Source organism: Chiloscyllium plagiosum, unplaced genomic scaffold (genome assembly GCF_037043375.1).
Source record: "Chiloscyllium plagiosum isolate Xiang-an unplaced genomic scaffold, Cpla_swu_hap1 HiC_scaffold_1, whole genome shotgun sequence".
Classification (NCBI taxonomy): Eukaryota; Metazoa; Chordata; class Chondrichthyes; order Orectolobiformes; family Hemiscylliidae; genus Chiloscyllium; species Chiloscyllium plagiosum.
In genome coordinates, this window is record NW_028270139.1 from 50,448,458 (window position 1) to 50,471,118 (window position 22,661).

Genomic DNA, 22,661 nt, shown 5'->3' on the forward strand with positions numbered 1-22,661 from the left:
ATCTATTGATCGATTGTCCCTCCACTGCACTCTGAGGCAGTGAGTTCCACAGATTCACAACCCTCTGAGGAAATAGTTACTCCTCATCTCAGTTTTGAACTCACCTCCTCTCACACAACACCTATAGAAACCCTGCATCAACTCTTAGGCAGAGAAATATAACTGGGCAATAAGCGCCCACACCCCATCAGTGAATACCTTCAAAAAAATAAAAATTAGGGGATGTGAAATACATTTGCTTCAAATACCACAACTGTCACACAGTTCAATTGTAGTTATTGAAATAGTCAAATAGTCCATGCGGAAAATAATTGTTTTGATACTGACTCTGTTTCTTCAATTTTCTTTTACCTCCTTTAAAGTTGTTAACACATTTTTCCTGTGCTTTGGTACATCAAATATTCATTCTTTATGTGTGAGCTTCAACAGATTAATTGACAGGAAGTTGCTTAATGTCACATGGCACAGTATCTAAATGGCTGCTCCAGTTCAAACTTAGGTCTAAGTTTGTCTCCCAAGATGCTGTTCAAAAGGAGACTACACAGTTTTCTTCTTGCTGGCAGGATTCAGCATAGGAACTTAGGAATTGAGGTAGGCCATACAGCCTGTCCAGCCTGCCCCCACCCCCAACACTACATCACCCCCATTCCCTCCCCCCACCATCCACCCACATCAATCAATAAGATGATGGCTGATCCTATACCTCAATGTCACCTTCCTGCATCCTTTCAATATACCATTTATAGCTTTCAGTGACTCAGGGACAAGAACATGCAGATTCCTTTGTGTAGTGTTTGGCATGAGGTTGGCCGGGTGGATCTCCTTGAATATGAGATTCCTGATTATGAACTAAAAGTAAAACAGGTGCTGGTGATGGAAAAAAACAAAAGGGCCATTGCAATCAGAATTGAAACATATCTGGACCCGATGAGACCAGATCACCGTAAAAGGGCGGCATAATATTATGGAGCAGGAGTGATTGTCCAGCGTAAAGGCCAACGCGGATACTGGCTGAACTTCACCAGGCTCATCCAGGGGTTTCCGAAATGAAGCTGCTGGTGAGAAGCTATGTCTGGTGACCAGGATTGGATGTGTTGGTGGGACAGTGGCCAGAGTGCTAACAAGGACAAAAATTATCACCAGCTGATCCTCTAAAATCATGGGAATGTCCTGGTTAATCCTGGACTCGATTACATGTCGACAATGCTGGTCCTTTCATGGACTTTATATGCTTGGTCATTGTGGATTCCCATTCAAAGTGATTGGATGAGCAGAGAATTCATCATTACACTCAGGGATGACAATTGAAAAGCTGCAAACATCACTTAAAATATGCAGACTCTCAGAAGCATTGGGGATGGGCAGTGGAACGTCATTTACCAGCAGGGATTTTGAGTATTTCCTAAACTCAAATGGCGTGCAGACAGCTCCATACCATCCATTATCCAGTGGTTTGATGGAAAGAGCAGTCCAAACATTGAAAGCAGGCTTAAAGAAGGAGGTTGAGCAATTCATCAACTTCACCAACACATTCCACCCTGACCTGAAATTTACCTGGACCATCTCTGACACCTCCCTCCCCTTCCTGGACCTCTCCATCTCCATTAATGACGACCGTCTTGACACTGACATTTTTTACAAACCCACCGACTCCCACAGCTACCTGGATTACATCTCTTCCCACCCTACCTCTTGCAAAAATGCCATCCCGTATTCCCAATTCCTCCGCCTCCGCTGTATCTGCTCCCAGGAGGACTCCAAAAAGACTCCACCACCAGGGATATATTTCCCTCCCCACCCCTTTCCGCCTTCCGCAAAGACCATTCCCTCCGTGACTACCTGGTCAGGTCCACGCTCCCCTACAACCCACCCTCCCATCCTGGCACCTTCCCCTGCCACCGCAGGAACTGTAAAACCTGCGCCCACACCTCCTCCCTCACCTCTATCCAAGGCCCTAAAGGAGCCTTCCACATCCATCAAAGTTTTACCCGCACATCCACTAATATCATTTATTGTATCCATTGCTCCCGATGCGGTCTCCTCTACATTGGGGAGACTGGACGCCTCCTAGCAGAGCACTTTAGGGAACATCTCCAGGATACCCGCACCAATGAACCACACCGCCCCGTGGCCCAACATTTCAACTCCCCCTCCCACTCTGCCGAGGACATGGAGGTCCTGGGCCTCCTTCACCGCCGCTCCCTCACCACCCGACGCCTGGAGATGAACGCCTCATCTTCTGCCTCGGAACACTTCAACCCCGGGGCATCAATGTGGACTTCAACAGTTTCCTCATTTCCCCTTCCCCCACCTCACCCTAGTTCCAAACTTCCAGCTCAGCACTGTCCCCATGACTTGTCCAGACTTGTCCGACCTGCCTATCTCCTTTTCCACCTATCCACTCCACCCTCTCCTCCCTGACCTATCACCTTCATCCCCTCCCCCACTCACCTATTGTACTCTATGCTACTTTCTCCCCACCCCCACCTTCCTCTAGCTTATCTCTCCACGCTTCAGGCTCTCTGCCTTTATTCCTGATGAAGGGCTTTTGCCCGAAACGTCGATTTCCCTGCTCTTTGGATGCTGCCTGAACTGCTGCGCTCTTCCAGCACCACTAATCCAGAATTAAAGAAACAGCCTACAGTGTCACTCAATACCAAACTGTCTTGATTAATTTTTTTACATATATCCCTTCAGGCAATTACAGGGATAGCTCCAGCAGAGTTACTAATAGTGATAAGACTCTACACCAGGTTAAACCTGATGTTCCCGGACCTGGGGGGAGATCAGGAAAGCCAGTGCCAGCTACATGTCTCCTCTAAGCGAAAGAGACAGTTTACTTCAGGGGACAAAGTTTAGTGTCGAAACCTCGGATTTGACCCTGCATGGGTATGAAACAATGCAACGCAAAGTCAGGTCCTGTGATATACAAAGTTTGGGTCAGTGAGGCGGTCCTGAACAAACATGTGGATCACATGAAACATGCCACCTCGCAAACTGGACATGAGAAAAACAAACCCAGCCCCTCAGCACAGCTGCAGAGGCTGTTAGAAACTATGGTTCTTCTCCTCCACCTAGCTTGAAAACACCTCAGAGTCTAAGATGGATGCAGCATATGTTGCAGCCTCAATACCATTACAGCCTGAGCAAGAGGAAGAACTTCTTCGGAGGCACTCTGGGCACAAGAGACGGGTTACAGTCTGGTACACACTGCCCGTGTCCCAGTCAGAGTCAGAGGAACTGGACCTGGTGGGAAATCATCCCAGGAGAAGCTGCAAGAAAAAGAATAGGTATACAGCCCCAGGCGTAGGAGGGGGAGGGATGTAGTGATTGGAACGAGGTTGGCCAGGTGGGTCTCATCGAGTATGAGTTCCCTGATTGGGCTATTAACCGGGAATAATCAGGGAGTCCTGGCTGACAGATATAAACATGAGTCTCAGACATTCCACTCAATCTGGGAATTAATTCTGAGTTACCTGGTTCGAGTCTATGTACTGTGCACATGTAAATAAAGGGTGACTTGATCAAGCGATTACCAGCTTCCCCAGAGTTATCTCTGTTTGGATGCGTGTACTTTCCAACCTCTCATCATTTAAGAAAGAATCTGCACTTCTGAGGTAGAAATGTAGGCACAGGGTAAACAAGATTGGGAAATAAATAACTAAGGATATTTTACATTCAGGAGAGACAGTCAGAAATTAAAAGGTAATGGGAAAGCATTCCAAACAAGGCTGAAATCAATATATTAGTGAAAGGCCCTTCGAGAGAAGGATCAAGATGTAGAATCAGTATGGGGTGAGCTGAGAAGCAGCAAGGGAAAGCAAACAATGGTGAGAGCTGTAAATAGAACAATAAATTTCTAATTATCAGCATGTTATGAATCAGGAAGTTAGAAATATATGTAATGTCAGTAAAACAGTAATAAAATATTCTTTATCAGTACAAAAATCAAGAGTTATGAGGAAAATGCAGGAACAAAGATAAGAGAAATGTTGGATCAGCCATGATCCTATTGAATGGTGTTTCTTGAAGAAGGAAGAGGATTGATGAGAGTGGAGCGATGCACGTGATCTGTATGGTCTTCAGTAAGGCATTTGACAAGGTCTCTCACAGTAGACTGGTCAGCAAGATCAAATCACGTGGAATACAGAGAGAACTCGCCATTTGGATACTGAACTGGCTCAAAGATAGGAGACAGAGGGTGGTGGTGGAGTTTTGATTTTCAAACTGGAGGCCTGTGACCAATGGAGTGCCACAAGGATCAGTGCTGGGTCCACTGCTTTTTGACATTTACATAATTGATTTGGATGTGAACATAGGAGATTTAGTTAGTAAGTTTGCAGATGACTGCAAAATTGGAGGTGCAGTGGACAGTGGAGAAGGTTAGCTCAGATCTTGATCAGATGGGCCAATGGGCTGAGGAGTGACAGATGGAGTTTAATGTAGATAAATGAGAGGTGCTGCATTTTGGGAAAGCAAATCTTATCAGGACTTATACACTTAATGGTAAGTTCCTGGAGGGTGCTGCTGAATGAAGAGACTTCGGAGTACAAGTTCATAGTTCCTTGAAAGTAGAGTTGCAGGTGGATAGAATAGTGAGGAAAGTGTTTGGTATGCTTGCCTTTATTGGTCAATGCATTGAGTATACGAATTGGAAGGTCATGTTATGCCTGTAAAGAACATTGGTTTAGGTCACTTTTGGAATACTGCTTGCAATTCTAGTTTCCCTGCTACAGGAAGGATGTTGTGAAATGTGAAACTTCAGAAAAGACTTGCAAGAATGTTGCCAGGATTGGAGGATTTGAGTTATAAGGAAAGGCTAAAATGACTGGGGTTATTTTCTCTGTAGTTTTGGAGAATGAGCAGTAACCTTATGGAAGTTTATAAAATCATGAGGGGCATGGTTAGGGTAAATAGACAAGATAATTTCCCTGGAGTAGGGGAGTCCAAATGAGAGGGCATAGGTTTAGGGTGAGAGGGAAAAGATTTAAATGGGACCTAAGGGTCAACCTTTTCACACAGAGGGTGGTGCGTTAATAGAATGAACTCCCAGAGGAAGTTGTAGAGGCTGGTACAATTACAACATTTAAAAGGCATCTGGATGGGCATATTAATAGGAAGGGATATGTGCCTAATTCAGGCAAATGGAACTGGATTTATCTTGGATATCGGGATGGTTGGCATGGACACGTTGGACTGATAGTTTTGTTTCCGTGCTGTACATCCAACTCTATAACAGGTTCAAGAGGCCAAATGGCTAAACTCAGCTTCTATTTCTTATGATGTTATGATCTTAGTGCATGACTTCAATTGATGTATAGATTAGGTTAACCAAGTCACCACTAATGCTGTTGGGGATGAATTCCTAGAGTGTTTATGAGGTGCATTTTTGGAATAGAATATGAGGAGCTGATTCAGGATTTATTGTTGTTAGGTAAGAGAAAACAGCCTGCGGTGCTGCAGTTGGTGTATGAACATGGATAGAGGATTGGCTAACCAATAGAAGACAGAAATTTGATATAAGGGACTATTTTCAGGATGGCACTCTGTAACTAGTGGATTATCACAAGAATTAGTGCCACAATTATATACAATATATGGTAATGATTTGGACAAGGAAAGTGAATGTATTAAAACCAAGTCTGTGGGTGACAGAAAAATAAATGGGAAGACAAGTGGTAAGGATGAGACAGTCTACAGAGGGATATAGGCATGTTGAGTGATTGGGCAAAAAACTTGGCAGGTGGCATATTTTGTGAAAAAATGGGAGGTTATGAACTTTGGTGGGAAGAATCGAGGAGGTGATTTTTATTTAAAAGGAGAAAGACTGGAGAAGGCGATGGAACAGAGGGATTTTGATTCTTCATCCATGAATCACAAAAATTTAGCATCCAAGTTCAAAGTGTGTTAAGAAAGGCAAATGGAATGTTATCTTTTATTTCAAAGGGAATGGAGTATAAAACATTTGGTAGCTTCTGCTAAAGCTATACAAGGCACTAGTCAGACCACAATTTGAATACAGTGGACAGTTTTGGGACCCTTATCTATTGGAGACAGTCCAGATAACATTTACTTGGCAGATAGCAGGTATGGATGGTCTGTCTTATGAGGAGAGGTTCAGTTGGGCCTGTCATCATTAGAATTTAGAAGAATGAGAAGTGACTTATTGAAGCATAAGATATTTAGAGAGCATAAGCTCAGAATATGGGTACACTCACTTAAGACAGTGGTAAGGCAGAATTTCTTCTCTCAGAGAATAGTGGATCTGTGGAATTATTTAATGCAGAGGTTGTATTATTATATATATGTGAAGCTGTAATAGATTTTTAATCAGTACAGGAATCATGTATTATGGGGAAAAACCAGGAAAGTGGATTTGATGATTATTAGATCAACCATGACTTCATTGAACAGACGCGATGGGCTGAATGGCCTACTTCTTACATCCTATGGTATTATGGTTGTATGTTTTACTGAGAAAGCACTAATTAATGATTTTGCTGTGAAGGGGTCTTTGGGAAATAATATTCATAATACAAAATAATTTTTCACTATGTTTGAAAGTAACAGAGATCATGTTTAAAGTTGGCTATTAAATCTGAATGAAGGGACCTATGAGGGTATGAGAGGAAAGCTGCCTATGGCGAATTGAGAAAATATGCTAAAAAGTTTGACCGTTAGTGGACAATAGCTATTATTTAAAGAAATTCTACAATGTCAGTAAGAAATACACATTCCTTTAAGGGAAAGGCAAAGATAAATCAACAATGGTTAATTTAAAAAATCAAACACTGCATTAAAAGAAAAGAAGTAACTTATAAGAATGTCAAAAATATTGGTAAACTTAAAGATTGGGTATAATTCAGGACTGGCAAAGAAGGAACTAGAATCTGATAAGGAACGGGAAAAGAGAATATGAACCCGAGCTAATGATTAACATAAATGTGAACTGTAAACCCCCCCTCCTGATATGTGACAAGTAAAATGGCTAACAGTCAGAAAGCAGAGATTAGGAAGAAATGGATCATTCTTAGGATGGCTCTTACTATGAATATCACAAAAGTTAGTGCTAGGTCCATGATTATTTACAATCTACATAAATGATTTGGATGTCAGGACCGATTGTTAAAACCAAACTAGATGGAACATAAGATGTGAGGAGTGTGCAAGGATGTCCGGTGAACCAGGTGTAACATGTCTAATGAGCCGTTATTGCCCTGCCTCTATAGCAATAATTGCTTTCAAGAGTAATGTGAATAAAACTTCACACTGAGTATTCCAGGCTCAGTCTAACCAAGCTGCCTATACAACTGAAACGAGACTTTGATACTCATGTACTCAAATCTTCTTCTGAAGAAGACTGACCAGTTGCATTAGTCTTCCTAACAGTTTGCCGCACCTGCATGTTAGCCCTCAGTGACTTATTGACAAGGACGACTAGGTATCTTTGTACATCTGCACTTTCCAACCATTTTCTATTTAGGACAGATAAATTAAAGGTAATTAAAAATCCCAAAAGCAGTTGTAAAAACTTAGCTAAACAAAAAAAAGGATGTTTTTTCTGTTTTCAGCTGGAAATTAAGTGAGTCAGTTTATATGAAGTGCCAAGTTTAACTTATGCTGGTCAAATATTACAGCTGTTAAGAATGCCAATTGTACACTCGCAGGTTAGTGGGCAGGCAGCATTGTAGCAACTCATTACAGCTCATAATAATGAAAGAATGTCATGACAGGAAAAGGCCTCCATTAGTTCTCAGACAGCAAATCTCTCAGTCAATAAAAATAAACTTCTTATTACAAGAGTCATGGGATTGACAATATTAGCAACTATTGCAGAGAATAAAACATGGCTTGACTGTTTTCTCATCAAAATACTCATCCTATAATAGTAGAAATGTGTCATCATTATACACTGGCACTGCATGGTATCCCCCTGCCAACAATCACTATAATTGTTACTCTTTAGAAATCCTGTCGCCCTGATGAATTCATTGCTGTGCACAATCAGTGACTTTACTGTGTCTTGTACCCATAATGGATTCAGAGTAATGGAAAATGTGATGTTAGAAATGGAAAAAATTAAGAATGGAGAACTTCAAGCTGAGAACATTGAGAACTTCAAGCTGTGGATGTTCTCCCCATACAGTGCTTTGCTCATCAGGAGCACATATCAGAAAATTGTGCACACCCCTATGGCTTTCAATCTAATAAAGTGAATGGAAAGAAAATGATGGTGAGTATGTCATGACGGTGATTTCCTCATCCGAACCTGTCATGCGAGCATGTCCTACTGTTTTGTACAGCCATCCTTCAGCTGAGAGCCTGAAGTGAGTACAAGCCATTGAAACAATTGAGTCCACGTCTTTTCAACGTCTTGTTCAATTTACTGGGCCATCAACTGCAACCCTTTTATTTAAATTCATAAACATAATTATGCTTGATTTCTGCCAGATCTCTCCTGTCAAAGATAATCAACTACTGTTCTCTGTACATACACTTTGAGTTTATTATGATCTGTGGAAATCTCAACATGTTGACATTCATGAAACCAAAATTAAATTGCCATTCATTGCTCTACATGAATGCATTTTCACTTATACATCGTGGATTGATGCAGGTACCCACAATGGTTCAATAACACTGGCAGAAAGGAAAAATTAGACTTTGACTGAATAAAATCAACACTGGATTCACCCTGTAAGTTAAGAAGCATATATTAATAATTATGTTGCTAATACTATCATTTATTAGGCTACCAGTTAGTAGGTAATGCTATTTCTAGCTTAAAGAATGAGTATATACTTTTTGTAAAATAAAGAATGCTTCTTTAAGTAAGTATGGCATCTTCATGATTTTGTATGAATTATTTTTGGGATTGAGACAGGAAGACAATACTGATTGCTAGTACAAAGCTTAAGAAGTCCTTATAATGCAAAGCGATATGCTATGGATGAGATACATTAAATAGAAATGCCTTTCTTTTATTGATCACTTCAGAGCTGTGACATAAGCTGTTTATCTGTTACCTGCCGTAGTAACAAGATTTCACTTGTCAAATAATGTCACATGGTTTTTAAGCAGAATGTTCAATCAGGGCATGAAACTTTCAAATGTGATAAAGCTCTTGTAGTCATGAATTAACTTAAAATGTCACCTTTAATGACCATTGATTTGATTCAGATTTAAGGTGCAAAGCAATCTACTGAACTACCTTTATTACTCACACAATGACATGACTCCCACTCTGTGCCTAATGTTTGAGCAGAAGAAAATATAAATGCAATGTGCCCAAGGGTATGAGGAGTCTGTAAACCAAATGTGGTTGTCACTTATGTCTCAAATTTATATTTACCCTCTGCATAAATAATCTAAACTTAGAAATTGAAGGAATAATATTGAAATTTGTTGTCAATATCAGGTTGGTGGACAGAGTAAATTTTGAACAAGTTTGAAGTGAAAAGTAAAATGAGCAGATGGTTCAATCCAGAAAAATGTAAAGCCATACAGTTTAGAAATAAGAAGATTAAAGCATGATTTATTTTTGCTGGTAGAGCATGATGTTCATTGGTTTGTAGAGAAAATCTTTTAAAAGTGGCAGTGAAACAAGTCTAGAGCACAGCAATTGCAATCCTAATGTAATATAATCAGAAGGATTAGATGGGGAGGTAGATATCCCTCATAGATTGTCTCTGTTTATTTTCTTCCAGTGCTTCCACAGTTCTTCTACTTAAGGTGTGCTGCAAACAGGAACACCTTTGTATTAAAATACAAAAGCAGGGGAAAATGAAGAACATACTTCAGCCACGGTGGGGTACATTTGAGAGGGAGTTGGCTTGACAGTCCTCAGCATTAACCCAGATCTTCCAATGGGAAGGTTGCCATTGCAGCAGTGTAGGCAGGAGATGTGCGTCAGTATCATGCAGAAGTCCCAGTATTACTGACTGCTCAGGAATTGTGCTGAATGCTGAAACAGAGTCGGTGTTGGAGATTTTCGAGGGTTCACATTGATTTAATATTAGAGGCATTAAAACTTCTAAAAAGTCTGGATAACTATTAAACTGATGCCTTGACTCATTATTAAACTGCTTCAATACCTCACAGACAACTGGTTGGCTTTTTCCTGTACCTGACCAGTCAAAACCAATCCCAATCTCCCCATCCCCTGGAGCCCTTATGCTGTACCTGATCCCTAAATTCTCACAATGCTCCCCCAGACCTCACTCCTCTAACATGACCATCTCTGACTACCCAAAACCTCAAATCCTTACTCCGAATCTGACCCAACTGCACCCCTCTGATTCCCAAGGCAACCTCCCAAACCACAGCCATACCTGTGTTGGTAACCCCAAGCACTCCTACCTCCTGATGCCAAGCACTCATTCACTTAACTGCCAGATTATCCAATGAACATCTGCTCTTCACCAATCTACCACCCCAACCCTTTATGCCTCCATAACCCTACCCCACTACTCAGTTGGTACCTTAGCTCCTCTCAGAGATGGGGAAGTTCCTTCAGAACGTTTAAGTTATGAAAAATGGCAGTAATAGTCATGGAAAAGGGCTTTACTTTCAACCTGATACACTTTGCTGCTTCTTGTGTGTGCTCATGGTTTGGAATAGGCTGTTTCGGCTCCTGGCCTAGATATGGACATGGAGAATCCTCCAAACGTTTTGGTTTTCTGATCCAGAGACATTGACACAACAGCTCATAAAGTCGTCCAGTATCAGGTCAAACCTGGGCTCAAGAGAGGTTGTGGGCCATCTGCAGTGACTGAATTCTATTTAACCACAATTAATAACCTAATGGCTCCCATTCTACTTTTAGCATCAAGCCAGGGAATCAGGCCCATTTCAATGGAGAATGGAGGAGTGTATGTCAGGAGCAGTGGCAGGAAAATTGACATTTCAGGCAAAAGCCCTCCATCAGGAATAGAGGCAGGGAGCCTCCAGGGTGGAGAGATAAATAGCCGGGGGGGGGGGGGGGGGGGGGGGGGGTGGGGAGAAGGTAGCAAAGATTAAGAGCTTCAGGGCAGAGGAGATGACCTGGGGGTTGCAGTGAGAGAGAGAGAGACTCACTGAGATTCTTGTGGAGAGAGGAGGAGAACTTCTTCAAGGTAGGAATCCTTGCAAAAGGATTCGCAGTAAGATTAAAATCAACTAAGCAAAAGTGAGGACTGCAGATGCTGGAAACCAGAGTTTAGATTAGAGTGGTGCTGGAAAAGCACAGCAGGTCAGGCAGCATCTGAGGAGCAGGAAAATCGATGCTTCAGTACAAGGGACAGCTATAGTAGACATAATTCATTCCAAATTTGCACCACCTGGAATGCAATAAGCAGAATTAAATTAAAAACACATAAAAGTGGCAAAATCCCAGGACCTGATCAGGTGTACCCTGGAACTCTGTGGGAAGCTAGGGAAGTGATTGCTGGTTTCCTTGCTGAGATATTTGTATCATCGATAGTCACAGGTGAGGTGCCAGAAGACTGGAAGTTGGCTAATGTGGTGCCACTGTTTAAAAAGGGTGGTAAGGACAAGCCAAGTATCTATAGACCGGTGAGCCTGACGTCGGTGGTGGACAAGTTTATAGGGGGAATCCTGAGGGACAGGATGTATTTGGAAAGGCAAGGACTTTGGATAGTCAACATGACTTTGTGCATGGGAAATCATGTCTCACAAACTTGATTGAGTTTTTTGGAGAAGTAATAAAGAGGATTGATGAGGGCAGAGCAGTGGACATGATTTATATGGATTTCAATAATGCATTCAACAAGGTTCCCCATGGGAGACTGGTTAGCAAGGTTAGATCTCATGGAATACAGGGAGAAATAGCCATTTGGATACAGAACTGGCTCAAAGGTAGAAGACAGAGGGTGGTAGTGGAGGGTTGTTCTTCAGACTGGAGGCCTGTGACCAGTGGAGTACCACAGGACCGGTGCTGGGTCAACTACTTTTCGTCATTTATATAAATGATTTGGATGTGAGCATAAGAGGTATAGTTAGCAAGTTTGCAGATTACACCAAAATTGGAGATGTAGTGGACCGCAAAGAAGGTAACCTCAGATTACAACAGGATCTTGATCAGATGGGCCAATGGGTTGAGAATTGACAGATGGAATTTAATTTAAATAAATGTGACGTGCTGCATTTTGGGAAAGCAAATCTCAGCAGGACTTATACACTTAATGGTAAGGTCCTAGGGAGTGTTGCTGAGCAAAGAGAGCTTGGAGTGCAGGTCCATAGCTCCTTGAAAGTGGAGTCGCCGGTAGATAAGATAGTGAGGAAGGCGTTTGGTATGCTTTCCTTTCTTGGACAGAGTATTGAGTACAGGAGTTGGGAGGTCATGTTGCAGCTGTACAGGACATTGGTTAGGCCACTTTTGGAATATTGCGTGCAATTCTGATCTCCTTCCGATCAGAAGGAAGGTGTGAAACTTGAAAGGATTCAGAAAAGATTTACAAGGATGTTGCCAGGGTTGGAGGATGCTACAGGGAGAAATTGAATAGGCTGGGGCTGTTTTACCTGGAGTATTGGAGGTTGTGTGGTGACCTTGTAGAGGTTTATAAAATCATGACGGGCATGAATAGCATAAAATGACTAAATCTATTCCCTGGGGTGCGGGAGTCCAGAACTAGAGGGCATAGGTTTAAGATGAGCGGGGAAAGATGTAAAAAAAAAATGTAAGGGGCATCTTTTTCACACAGAGGATGGTATGTGTATGGAATGAGCTGCCAGAGGATGATGGAGGCTCGTGCAACATTTAAGAGGCATCTGAATGGGTATGTGAATAGGAAGGGTTTGGAGGGATATGGGCCGTGTGCTGGCAGGTGGGACCAGATTGGGTTGGGACGAGTTGGATGGAAGGGTCTGTTTCTGTGCTGTACATCTCTATGACTCTATGACTGTATTTAAAAGATAACGCTGGTAGACTCTAATGGAAGAAGGCAAGAGTTCTGAGGTTGCAATAAGAGCAGAATATCCATAACTTAAATCATGGTTCCTGGTGGGAAGTATTTATTAAGGTTTTAGACACAAGGGTCTATTCAGGGAAGTCAAATACAAGGATATGCATTTTGTATTAAACATGAAAAGGTGGAAAATCATCCATTTTTCCCTGTAATTTCATTACAAAAATGCAAACGTCACCAAGTTCATCAGTATATAACTATCAGTAGTTATATAGTATTACTGTGCAATAGGTTTAAAAACTTTAAAAGTTGGAATATAATACAGCATCGGTATACTATACAGTTCAATAATTTTAAAACAAGGAAAATAAAATATCATTGCTATTTACAGAAGTAAAATTCTTCAAAGTAATCAGATTACAACAACATTGGGATACTGCAGAGTCATAAAAACTTTAAAGTAAGATTAATTAAGATTAATTAATTATTTTCATAAAATACAAATGAAGAAATAATATTATCTGCAACACTTAAGTTTAAAGCTGTGTCAAATAAAACACATGATTGGACATCTTGGAAAAAAGAATTGTTTTTGAAATACAAAATTGTTTTGAACAATATTACGTCACAAGCTGAAGAAGTAAATATACTGTCATATTCATTACAACGTATAGATGATGATGTTATAAATCATCAAAACTTACGTGAAGTTGCAGATACCTTTAAACCTGTTCTATAGCTGATGGCAATTACATTAATCTGAGAACACATATAATCATTGAAAGAGCAAGATAACCTGATGACAGGAAAGCAACAGAATCCATCCATCCTATTTATAACGCATAAATACTCTCCTAAGCAGTCATATGAAAAATCAACATGAAAAGTAAGCCATACAACAGTACCTAAGAATCAATGTCAGCACTGTGGAACAAAAGAAGCCTCCCAAACACAAGAATGACACAGTAATCATGAAACAATGCTATATCTTTAAATAGATAGGTCATTTCCTGATGATGTACAGAAGTAGGACATATTTTCAGAGCAGCTAAAAGTCACTTTGTACTCATATGGAGATACTAATGTGATAGTACAACCGGCATTAGAAAAATACCCAACACATTGTAGGGGAAACCGATAGCCCAAATGATCTGAGTTTGATAAAGCTTGGTTATGTTAATGGAATATTCAATGAATTTGAATCTTGATGTGGGATAAGAGTCACTGTGAAATCAGATGCATTATGAAGAAATAGAGCTTATAGCCTACAGAGATGAAACTGTATGGCCCAGGTAGAATGGTGGCTCAGTGGTTAGCATTACTGCCTCACAGCACCAGGGTCCCAAGTTCAATTTCAGCCTCAGGTGACTGTCTGTATGGAGTTTGTACGTTCTCCCTGTGTCTGCATGGGTTTCCTCTAGGTGCTCAGGTTTCCTCCCACAATCCAGGGATGTGCAGGTCAGGTGAATTGGCCATGCTAAATTGCCCATAGTGTTAGCTGCATTCGTCAGAGGGAAATGGGTCTGGGTGGGTTACTCTTTGGAGGGTCGGTGTGGACTTGTTGGGTCAAAGGGCCTGTTTCCACACTGTAGGGTATCTAACCTAATATAGGTTGCTCTGCTAGGCAGGATAATTCAGATAGTGAGAATGGTTTACAACCAAGGCTTCTTACTTTTGCACCTGCCTGCACACCTTGGCCTCAGCATCCTTGTGGTAGCCTAGGGTGTTCAATTAGTTCAAAGAGACAGTAAACAAGTGAAGAGAAAACAAATGTTTCCTGGTCTATCCAAACAGAAACCAATCAGTGACTATCTTGAACAATAAATTAAACTGTCATCCACCCAGTCAAATGGCAACTAGTAGAAAGTTTCATTGGTTTGTCAAACACAAAGATGACAAAACCTACTGACATGTGACATAAGTTGTCAGAAGACACTTCTTTCATATTGTCAAGAGAAACGACATATGTGACTATACAAGAGTGCTGGAAATGTTTTCCATTCCCAGCATCACTGAAAAACCCTCAGATGATAGAAATCAGCAGAATTTGTGAGCAAAAGCAATTTTGCTGAAATAAGAAAGAGCAGAACAACCCACACAGAGGAAGTGTTACCTCACTTTTTCAGACATCAAAATTGTCTGCCAGTTATTGAAGATTTGAATTTGATATTAGATGATGTGATATAATGAGTTCAAGAGGGACAATTCAATTCTTCATCTTCCAAAGCAGAATTAGCAAAACCAAGGGCAGAATTGGGTGGCATGGTGGCACAGTGGTTAGCACTGCTGCCTCACAGCGCCAGAGACCCGGGTACATTTCCCACCTCAGGCAACGGTCTGTGTGGAGTTTGCACATTCTCCCCGTGTCTGCGTGGGTTTCCTCTGGTTGGTCCGGTTTCCTCCCACAGTCCAAAAATGTGCAGGTTAGATGAATTGGCCATGCTAAATTGCCCGTAGTGTTAGGTGAAGGGGTATATGTAGGGGAATAGGTCTGGGTGAGTTGCTCTTCAGAGGGTCGGAGTGGACTTGTTGGGCCGAAGGGCCTGTTTCCACACTGTAAGTAATCTAATCTAATTAATGCAGCAATCTTGCAGTCCTATTACTGAGATAGATGTCTTGTGCTCAGTACAACCTAGAATAACAACATAATAACAATTTGAAGTAAACCTTGGCAGACCTCTAGAAACCCACCTGACCCGCAAGGCTTTGTGACTGGGGGAGGAAACCAGGGCACCCAGAGAAAACCCATCTAGATGCAAGAAAAATGTGAAAACTCCACATAGACAGTTATCTAAAGCTGGAATCAAACACAGCTTCTTGGTGTTGTGAGGCAGCAGTCCTAACCACTGAACTACTATGCTGCCCTAAGACACAACTGCGATACCATTCTACCACTGGAGATAGTCTTTCTCTGTAAACCTCCAGAAAATTTTGGAAGCCGGCAATACAAATTCAAACTGGATCATTCTTTTGGGTGTAGGTTTGCTGGCTGAGCTGTAAGGTTTATTTCCAGACATTTTGTTATCTTACTAGGTAACATCTTCAGTGGACCTCGTGCGAAGCAATGCTGAAAATTCCTGATTTCGATTTATATGTTTAGGTTTCTTTAGGTTGGTGATGTCATTTCTTGTGGTGATGTTATTCCCTGTGGTGAAGTCACTTCCGGTTCCTTTTCTCAGGGGGTGGTAGATGGATTCTAACTCGATGTGTTTGTTGATAGAGTTCCGGTTGGAATGCCATGCATCTGGGATCATTCTATTTATGCAAGCTTTCTTTTAAATAAAGTGCCATTAAGGAGTTAGTATTGAAACCGATTTCATATTTTATAAGGTTTGCCATAAAAATTAAAATTTATTTTGGCTTTCTATATAAATCATTTGTATTCGAATTCAATTGACAAATAAATTTGAAATAGAAGAAAAAGTTCCACCCAATGCAACACAAAGCTGTTCACACGACTTCCTACCCAAGCAGCTCGTTTGGAGATTCATCAAACTCAGTTCTCTGCATCTGTTCTGACCTCTGGAGACAACGTCCATCAAGAGCTTTACTGATTCAATCAAACTATATCCAGCTTTTATTCCCTTCCACTTCCGTGTATATTATTAATGAATAGTTGATGATATTTATTGATGAATTTGTCTTGGATATTCCAGCTGGATCGGAACCAGCAGTGTAGTCTCTGGAGAGCTACAGATCGTGCCAAGTATAAGGATATTGCTCCAGCTGCTTTCTGTAACATTAGAACAAATTTGGAGTTTGCTTGGTGGATCTAAATTGAAAAAATACATCTATATACAAACATTTCTATTCTAGATACAGTTCCAACATCAACATGATTGATCTTCAACAGGGTAACATTTTACATTAATCAAGTGAGGCATGGAAATACTGAACAAATATGATGTGATGCTGGTAGAATAAATGTAACTGTCATCCAGTGTAATGCTCCACAATATATTTGACCACATTATCTTGTGTCTATAGATTTTCTAGCTGTCATACATTATAGGAATTTCTGAAAGCTATATTTTCAACTTCTTTCCTGACTTGAAAACCAGTTATCTGTCACATTAACACCATAGAAGTGCAGACGCAGTGCTAGAGAAGTTCAGCACTGTTGGCTTTCCAGAGCTCTGCATTTTCCTTTGTTTTCAATTTTTTTTTCCACTTTCCATTAAGACGTGAAATGGTAGATTTTATAATCATGTCTGAAACAAAGCATTCCATGTTCCAAAATATCTCTAAGAAATTTCCATATTCACTCTCTTCACAACAATTTACAAGTGTTGTCTTCTCTTTGTTTGTTGCCCAATGCCAAGAAATAATCTTTCCAAAGTCACATTATGAATAGAGAGTTTAAAGATTATGAAAGGTTTTAAATACCCCGCTAATCTCCAGTAAAAATGATTACGGTATCACTGCTCACTCCTTATATATTAATTGCCCAACACTGACATCAGCCCTAGTAAATCAACACTGTTGTTTCTTGATAGCTTCTATGGAATGTCCAAAACTGTATGCAATATTCTAATTACAGATTTCACAAACCTTTGGATAAAGGGTACAATTTCAAACACGTGAGAAGACACAAAACTTGGAAGTAATGTGAATTTTGAAGAATTCAAGAGAACCCAGCTTCATGGCATGTGGACATGTGGCAGAGGCAGTAGGACTGAGAAATATGACGTGATACAATTTGGTTGAAATTAGCCATCCACAGATGCTAATAGAAACTCACATGTAAAATTTTAAAGTGATATGGAACAGAGAGACAGTGGATTATGTGTGCCAAAAGTATTGAAGGTGATAGGAACATTGAGAAAATGGATGTAAAGGATCTACAGGATCTCAGGCTTGAGAGAAGAGACATAGAGGAAGTTATGATAAATCCTTTTATAAAACACTGATTCCACCTCCCTCGTTCACCATCCTGCCTTGTAAATATATCACTATTCCGTCATTATGACAGGGTCAAAACTTCAGAAATCCTAACAGCATTGTGGGTGGACCATAGCAGTACATGAAGACATTTCACCTCCAACTTTTCAAAGGCAATTAAGATGTTGACTATTTCAAGATCATGGTGGAGTAGCAGGGCTGCCTGTAGGCTCTTGCCTGGGTTCTTCCACTGCCATCTGCTTTTTTCTTTTTCTTTTTATGTCTGCTTTTTTCTTTTCTTTGTTTTTCTTTGACAGGTTAATTATTGGCATCAGCGTGGCAGGGGGTGTGGGTTACATAGGGATTGGCAGCAGCCTCCTGGCGGTTGGAGTTAGCGGCAGCAATAGCAAGGATGTCCTCATTCGGGGTTGATGTGGTGGGAGTGGTGGCAAAGCTGCTCCAGTGATTGGAGGCGGCGGTTGCAATGGACTCTTCAAGGTGGCAACACCAACAAGGTGGCATCTCAGAGGAGGTAAGCCAAAGTGGGGTTCTTGGCATGGTGGTCACCTGGCCTGGCAGTGAAGCCAGGGGCACCTGGTTGTGGTCATGTTAGGCTCAGAGCGATGGTTATCGACAAGGCAATGCAAGTGGCAGCTCCTGATTGCAGTAGGCCTGGAGCGGGGACTCCTGGTTATCGGTGAGGTGGCAGCGAAGCTGGTGACTCCTGTTTGAGGGGCATAGTGGGCCCTGTAGCGAAGAGATGGTGCCTAAAGACTGACGAGTTCCGTGTTGGTGGGTCTGGCACAGACAGTTGTGAGGTGATAGAGGAGGGCTGGCAGCACAGATGTTGCCAGTGAATCAGCTCAGGTCTCATGGTGCAGTCAGTGGAACAAAGATAGACTCTCTTTCAGTTATATCTCTTTATTCTTTTTATCTGTAAACTATTCAAAACGTAAGTCTGAAATAGGCTGATAGTTTGATCTGCCTATGTAGGGAAATGAGGAACAGATAGGAAATTGGGATTGAGGCAGGAGATCAGCCATGATGGTGTGATGTGGTGGAGCAGACCTGAGGTGTCTCTAAGGAGAAAGTGAGGTCTGCAGATGCTGGAGATCAGAGATGGAAATGTGTTGCTGGAAAAGCGCAGCAGGTCAGGCAGCATCTAGGGAACAGGAGAATCGACGTTTCGGGCATTAGCCCTTCCTGAAGAAGGGCTAATGCCCGAAACATCGATTCTCCTGTTCCCTAGATGCTGCCTGACCTGCTGCGCTTTTCCAGCAACACATTTCCATCTCTGATCTCCAGCATCTGCAGACCTCACTTTCTCCTCAAAGATTTCAACCTACTGCGAATCCTCTTACAAGGATGCCTTCCTTGAAGAAGCTCTCTTTCTCCCTCTACAAAGGTTTCAGTGAGTCCCTCTCTCACTGCACCCCCCAGGTCATCTCCTCTGCACAGAAGCTCTTCAGCTACATTCTCAAACAGACTCGCTACCACAGCCACATCTCCTTCCTCAGCACCTGCCTACGGAACCGACTTATCCCGCACGGACTCCGGACTACGTTCCGACCAACAAAACTTGGACCCAACCAGGACAACCAGTACCTACAACAAATCCGAAGCCTCCAGCAAAAGACCTCCCTCCGGATCCTCCGCTCCACGCTTGCAGCCATGCGCCGCTATCTACATTCCCTGCAACTCGACCTACCCCAGCTCAGGACAACACTCTCACAGACCTGTAAAGGACCTCTACTGTTCTTCATCCACAGAAGGATCCATAAACTAAACAAACAGTTCTTCCTGGCAGATTCCTGAAGAAGGGCTAATGCCCGAAACGTCGATTCTCCTGTTCCCTAGATGCTGCCTGACCTGAGGTGTCTCTATACTTGTACTGCTACTTCTTACATTCTTAACATGAGGAGTTTGTGAATCAAAATGACTATAGAACTTTGCTTTCAAATCTCTATAGGTAAGAAAAATTCTTACTTGCTTTCATAGTCTGCTTTAAATACCTATACTGGTTTCTGACTGCTTCTCAAAGAGTTGGAGCATTATTAAATTCTTGGACTTCCCAATCCCCCTCATTTAACATCAGTGATAGTCAGAAGGAGGGATGCTATTTTGTATAAGTACCTATTCTATGTCTCTTTTCATTTGAGAAGCAGGCCAGGATTTCAAGACCTGCTTGTGTATTCATGCTACCTATAAATGTAATTGGAGAGCATGGAGTCACTGCAAATTACAGCAGTGAACAGTGTTCCTAAGCAGTCAGGAATCACCTTGCATATTCTACTGACGTGATGCTCTCAGAAGGATGAATGGAAGTTTGGTTTGCTCTTCTTCCTGGCAGATAACAGTATTATACAGGGGAAACTACTGGACAGTTTGGAATTAATCTTCATCTTTTTCACCATCACCATTATCTTCCACATCCTGCAGTGCTTGCTATTTTAGAATTATTGAATTCCAACAGTGTGGAAGCAGGCCATTCAGCTCATCAAATTCACATTGACCCTCTGAAGAACATCCCACCCAGACCCATCTCCCTACCTTATCCATTTAACCCTGCACTTATCATGGTTAATCCACCTCGCCTACATATCCCTGGACACTATGGCCAATTTAGCATGGCTAATCCACCTAGCCTGCATATCTTTGGACTGAGGGAGGAAATCCATGCAGACACGGGGACAATGTTCAACTCCAGGCAGATAGTCACCCGAGGCAGGAATTGAACCGAGTTCCTGGCACTGTGAGGGAGCAGTACCAGGAGCCACATTTTGTTGGATCTTCGGGTACTGAAGTTCAAAATCAAGAATATATGATATTTTTCCCTTGAGATTAAGGAATCATACACAAGATGGAATGTTGTGGCTGAAATGCCATTAAAACACCCAGCTGACAGTATAGCAACTAAGTCAAAAACAGAAATCACTGGAGAAACTCAGCAAGTCTAGAAACTTCTGTGGAGAGAGAAAGCAGTTCTGATGAAGAGTCACTCGACTTGAAATGTTAATTGTGCTTTTTCTCCACAAATGCTGCCAGACCTGTTTCAGAACTCCTGCATCTGAGGTTATTTGTTTTATTTTAATCTTTAATTCACTGCTACATCTCTTCAAGATATCCCCCTTGAAGAAGTTCAAATCCTCTCTCTGACAGAATTTCTGTTTTCATCTTCCTTCTTGTTCAACATTGTTACCTTTGCTTTCTCTCTAAGAATTTGACAAAGTCTTTGTCAACCACATCTCATTCCTTAGTGAATTCTGATGAAGAATTACCAGACTCAAAATGTTAACTTTGCTAGTCTTGAAGAATGGTCGATTCTCTTGCCCCTCAGATGCTGCCTGACCTCCTGTGCTTTTCCAGCACCACGCCTTAACAACTCTTGCTCTCCACAGATGCTGAATTTCTCCAGCAATTTCTGTTCTTGTTTCAGATCTTTAGCATTTGTAGTTCATTTTATTTTAGCTACTAAGTCAGCCATCTATTGATGGCAAATGCCATTGACCTTATCATTTCCCATAACAAAAGCTGAGTAACTTCTTCTGAGCTATGAAGAAGGCAAGTATTTAAAATCCTCTGGTGTCATATCTGCAGTGTATATTGTGTGCCAGTTTACTCTACGGCAAGATAAGGTAAATGAAATCAAATAAGAAATATAGGAATTTGAGGTTGTTAAAATACAGCAAGAGAGTGCAGAGTTTTGCATGGAAGCAGTTGCTGTGAAGGAAACTGTGGAGCTAGAATTGTCAAGTTTTTATTTGATTTGATTGATTGATTATTGTCACATGCACCGAGGTATAGTGAAAAGTTTTGTTTTGCGTGCAGTACAAGCAGATCATGCCATACAAGGTGCATAAGGATAACAGAACAGAGTGATGAATATAATGGTATGGCCACAGAGAGGATGCACAAAGTGCAAGATAGATACTAAATTTAAAATTTGAGAGGTCCATTCAGTTAAAGCACCAGCCTGAACAAACAGTTCATGGAAGTGTCTCTTTAACAGAGTAATGTGCATAACGGTCTCCACGGGGGCAAAGAACAAGTGACAGCTGCCTGGCATATCATCTTGTCTGCCATGCTGAGCATGTGGAACTTTTCTAAAAGCTCTCTGTCATGTTGCAGTGAGGAACATAGTACCCAGTGACAATGCCACAGTGATCAATGTGGCACAAGTGTGTTTCTGGGTGGGTTGGTGTCACCATAACTCATGCAAAGTTTATTGAATTTGATTACAAAAAGTAGAGGGAGCACTCTTGGCAATTATTTCATTTTATTTGTTCCATTTTAATGTTTGTGGTCATCAATCACTAACTTGTTCTTCCACAATGGCCGAACCACTGCAAAGTTTTAACATTCACTTTCTCTGGTTGAGATTTAAACAAACACCTTTGACCAGATGATGTGGTATGGTGTGGAGTGCTTTGCCTGAGGGCATGGTTGAAGCATGTTCAGTTGTGGCTTTCAAAGAGAACAGGATAAGCACCTGAGGTGAAAACTGAATTGCAGGGTTATGGGAACGGGCAGGGAAATGTGCCGAATGGAGTTGCTCTTGCAGAGAACTGACACAGGCACAATGGGCCAAATGGCCTCCTTCTGTGCTGTGACCATTCCATGATTCTATGAAACTGGATTTTTATGAGTTCAAATAAAGTCTGACTGCGCAGTGGGTAACTCTTCAAATATTTTCCCAAGACCAATTCATGGAATAAATTAATCTTTGATCTCTCGGTTTCTCTCTTGAAGCACAACTTTTGATAAACATGCTTCAACATGACACAATTTCCCCCAAAGGGTCTTTTCTTCAACTCTTCCTATTGGAATTCTGACAATTGCTCTCATAATTCCTTCATATTTGAATATTCTATTGTG